Source organism: Lynx canadensis, chromosome D4, assembly GCF_007474595.2.
Source record: "Lynx canadensis isolate LIC74 chromosome D4, mLynCan4.pri.v2, whole genome shotgun sequence".
NCBI lineage: Eukaryota > Metazoa > Chordata > Mammalia > Carnivora > Felidae > Lynx > Lynx canadensis.
In genome coordinates this window covers 12716332-12721642 of record NC_044315.2, presented here as the reverse complement: position 1 = coordinate 12721642, position 5311 = coordinate 12716332, and positions in this window count along the sequence as shown.

The window sequence follows — 5311 nt, the reverse complement described above, 5'->3', positions numbered from 1 at the left end:
TTTTTGAGAGGCCTAGCAAGAGGTTTACCAATTTTGTTTAGTTTTTCAAAAAATAAACTCTTGGTTTCATTGATCTCCTCTACTGTTTGTTTGGGGTTTTTTTTGTTTTTTGTTTTTTTTTTTAGATTCTATATTGTTTATTTCTGCTCTGATCTTTATTATGTCTCTTCTTCTGCTGGGTTTGGGGTATCTTTGCTGTTCTGCTTCTATTTCCTTTAGGTGTGCTGTTAGATTTTGTATTGGGGATTTTTCTTGTTTCTTGAGATAGGCCTGGATTGTAATGTATTTTCCTCTCAGGACTGCCTTCACTGCATCCCAAAGCATTTGGATTGTTGTCTTTTCATTTTCATTTGTTTCCATATATTTTTAAATTTCCTCTCTAATTGCCTGGTCGACCCATTCATTCTTTAGGAGGGTGTTCTTTAACCTCCATGCTTTTGGAGGTTTTCCAGACTTTTCCCTGTGGTTGATTTCAAGCTTCATAGCATTGTGGTTTGAAAGCGTGCATGGTATGATCTCAATTCTTGTATACTTATTAAGGGCTGTTTGGTGACCCAGTATGTGATCTATCTAGGAGAATGTTCCATGTGCACTCGAGGAGAAAGTATATTCTGTTGCTTTGGGATGCAGAGTTCTAAATATATCTGTCAAGTCCATCTGATCCAATGTCTCATTCAGGGCCCTTGTTTCTTTATTGACCGTGTGTCTAGATGATCTATCCATTGTTGTAAGTGGGGTGTTGAAGTCCCCTGCAATTACCACATTCTTATCAATAAGGTTGCTTATGTTTGTGAATAATTGTTTTATATATTTGGGAGCTCCCATATTCGGCGCATAGACAGTTATAATTGTTATCTCTTCCTGATGGATAGACCCTGTAATTATTACATAATGCCCTTCTTCATCTCTTGTGACAGCCTTTAATTTAAAGTCTGGTTTGTCTGATAGAAGTATGGCTACTCCAGCTGTCTTTTGACTTCCAGTAGCATGATAGATATTCTCCATCCCCTCACTTTCAATCTGAAGGTGTCCTCAAGTTTAAAATGAGTCTCTTCTAGACAGCAAATAGATGGGTCTTGTTTTTTTTTTTAATCCATTCTGATACCCTATGTCTTTTGGTTGGAGCATTTAGTCCATTTACATTCAGTGTTATTATAGAAAGATAGGAGTTTAGAGTCATTGTGATGTCTGTAGGTTTCATGCTTGTAGTGATGTCTCTGGTACTTGGTGGTCCTTGCAGCATTTCACTCACAGAGTCCCCCTTAGGATCTCTTGTATGGCTGGTTTAGTGGTGATGAATTCCTTCAGTTTTTGTTTGTTTGGGAAAACCTTGGTCTCTCCTTCAATTCTGAATGACAGACTTGGTGGGTAAAGAATTCTTGGCTGCATATTTTTTTCTGTTCATCACATTGAAGATTTCCTGCCGTTCCTTTCTGGCCTGCCAAGTTTCAGTAGATATGTCTGCTACTACCCTTAGGTGTCTATCTTTGTATGTTAAGGCCCATTTATCCGTAGCTGCTTTCAGAACTCTCTCTCTATCCTTGTACTATGCCAGTTTCACTATGATATATCGTGCAGAGAAGATCGATTGAAGTTACGTCTGAAGGAAGTTCTCTGTCCTCTTGGATTTCAATCCTTGTTTCCTTCCCCAGATCAGGGAAGTTCTCAGCTATTATTTCAAGTACACCTTCAGCCCCTTTCTCTTTCTCTTCTTTTTCTGGAATTCCTATGATATGGATATTGTTCTGTTTGATTGCATCACTTAGTTTTCTAATTCTCCCCTCGTACACCTGGATTTTTTTTATCTCTTTTTCTCAGCTTCCTCTTTTTCCATAATTTTATCTTCGAATTCACCTATTCTCTCCTCTGCCTCTTCAATCCATGCTGTGACCACCTGCATTTTATTTTGCACCTCATTTATAGCATTTTTTTAATTCCTCATGATTATTTTTTAGTCCCTTAATCTCTGTAGCAATAGATTCTCTGCTGTCCTCTATGCTTTTTTCAAGCCCAGCGATTAATTTTATGACTATTATTCTAAATTCTTGTTCCATTACATTGCTTAAATTGGTTTTGATCAATTTATTAGCTGTTGCTACTTCCTGGAATTTCTTTTGAGGAGAATTCTTCCGTTTCATCATTTGGCTAGTTTTCTGTCCCTTATGCATTTGAAAGGCTTGTTGTGTGCTCTGCACCTGTGAGCACTGCTATATTAAAGGAAGGTCGTACACTCTCCAGGGCCTGGCCCTTCAGGAGGTGTTTTCTGAAGATTGTTACTTGTTGTCTGTTGTGACTTTGGTTATTTTATTACCCTACTCGTAGTAATATTTTGGACCCTCCACCAGGTATGCTTTGATTTTTCCTTGGAGTAGCCCTATCTTTTTTCCAGCTTTCCCATTTTCTTCCTAGTAGATTCAGTCTCTTTTCCTCCCAGGCTCTGGTGTTCAAAGTCCTTTGGCTTCTACACTTCTTTTTTTGAGAGACGCTGGAAGTATGGATTCCCCCTACTTCTCTGCCATATTGGCCCCCTCCTGAAATAGATGTTTAAAAAACATTATGAAAAATACCATAGTAGAAAATAATGGGTACATGCATACCTTCTTATCTGACACATGTCCAGAGGCAAGGGAAACAAAAGCAAAAATGAACTATTAGGACCTCATCAAGATAAAAAGCTTCTGCACTGCAAAGGAAACAATCAACAAAACTAAAAGGCAACCGATAAGTCATTTGCAAATATCTTCTCCCATTCTATCAGATAAAGGGTTAGTATCCAAAATCTATGAAGAGTGAGATGCTCAACATCACTCCTCATCAGGGAAATACAAATCAAAACCACACTGAGATACCACCTCATGCCAGTCAGAGTGGCTAAAATAACAAACCAGGAGACTATAGATGCTGGAGAGGATGTGGAGAAATGGGAACCCTCTTGCACTGTTGGTGGGAATGCAAACTGGTGCAGCCACTCTGGAAAACAGTATGGAGGTTCCTCAAAATATTAAAAATAGAACTACCCTCTGACCCAGCAATTGCACTACTAGTATTTTTCCAAAGGGTACGGGAGGGCTGTTTCAAAGGGGCACATGCACCCCAATGTTACAGCAGTGCTATTGACAATAGTCAAAGTATAGAAAGAACCCAAATGTCCATCAACTGATGAATGGATAAAGAAGATGTGATACACACACACACACACACACACACACACACACACACACGTGCACATAAACAATGGAGTATTACTCAGTGATCAAAAAGAATGAAATCTTGCCATTTGCAACAATGTGGATGGAACTAGAGTGTATTATGCTAAGTGAAATAAGTCAGAGAAAGGCAAATATATGATTTCACCCATATGTGGAATTTGAGAAACTCAACAGATGAACATAGGGAAAGGGAAGCAAAAATAAGATAAAAATAGAGAGGGAGACAAACCATAAGAGACTGTTAAATACAGAGAACAAACTGAGGGATGCTGGCAGAGTGTTGGGGGGGATGGGCTAAATGGGTGATGGGAATTAAGGAGGACACTTGTTGGGGTGAGCACTGGGTGTTCTATGTAAGTGATGAATCACCAGATTCTATTCCTGAAATCATTATTACACTACATGTTAACTAACTTGGATTTAAATTTCAAAAAATTATTAATGGGCACAGGAGGGTAAGAGACCGTTCAAAGAAGAAGTACAAATAATTGAGAAGCAAAGGCTCAACCTAACCAATGTAAGTTCAAATTAAAGCAAAAATAAAATATATTTTTTCTTGCCTCTCAGATTTATGGAAGTGACAGATTTGTAGTATCTATTATATGGGAGTACATTAATGATGATAAGTCTATACTACTGCACCAGAGAGCAAACAATAGAATGGCTTAAGCAAGATGCTCATTTCTCTACTGAATGCTCCTTCTGTGAAGGGTCCAGATCAATGTGGACAGCTTTGCAGGTGGGGGGACCTTGCCCTGGACCCCGGGACTCAGCCGCCTTCATGGGCTCTGATCTGTATCCAGCAGTCTGGGGGCGGCTTACTTCCTCTGAGGGCTTTTGAGACTTGTTCCACGTTGGCACAGACCCTTTCAATGTATGTCCTGTCTTGCCTCTGATCAGTGGGGCACCTCGTGCTCTCCCAGCCTGGCCTTAAGCCCTACCTAATAAGGACAGACATTTCTTGTGCGGATGGGGCTGTTCTTCTCACTTGGCACATGGGCCCTTCTCCTCTCTCCAGACAGTATGTGGAAGGCAGGTTGTGGCCAACAGAGAAAAAGCATGGTCTGCAATTGCAGTGATGATGGCCTAAAGAGGTCAAAGGCACTGCTGAAAACGTTATTGTACATTTATGCTATAAAATTCTGACTGGTAGATTTAACATGCCTGGAAAATGAACTGTGGTTCCTATTTTCTTGCATGCTCGGGCTAAGACTGCCATGTGTCATCATCAGTGAAGCACAGAAATAATGCTAACATCTCTGGAAGTTACTGGATGATGCACTCTCAGGAGTAATAATGTGCCAGCATTTAATAAATGAATTATGGAAAGAGCCTAAATGTCCATCAACTGATGAATGGACAAAGAAATTGTGGTTTATATACACAATGGAATACTACGTGGCAATGAGAAAGAATGAAATAGGGCCTTTTGTAGCCACGTGGATGGAACTGGAGAGTGTGATGCTAAGTGAAATAAGTCATACAGAGAAGGACAGATTCCATATGTTTTCACTCCTATATGGATCCTGAGAAACTTAACAGAAGACCATGGGGGAGGGGAAGGAAAAAAAAAGTTAGAGAGGAAGGGAGCCAAACCACAAGAGACTCTTAAAAACTGAGAATAAACTGAGGGTTGATGGGGAATGGGAAGGAGAGGCGGGTGGGTGATGGGAATTGAGGAGGGCACCTGTTGGGATGAGCACTGGGTGTTGTATGGAAACCAATTTGACAATAAATTTCATATTTAAAAAAATAAAGTAATAACATTGTTGCTACTTTTTCTCTGGGTAGGATACGCTATTAGCCAGGAAGGGTTCACTTGGCAATAAAGATGATTTCGGGACTGAAACAGGAAAACATAGTGCACTTATTGAAAAATAAACATTTAAATACTTCTCACTATTCTAAGTCATCATCATAAGTCACTATACCTTACATGGGCTGATGAATCTTATAATACGCATTTTAAAATTGTTTTTAATCAGATGTAAAGTGTGTGTGTGCGTGCGCACGTGTGTTTAAAGACTAAGAAGAATTACATCAGTTTTACAGTGCTGGTTTCATAAGAGACTTTCTTTTGTTTGTCATATGTACTGTGATGT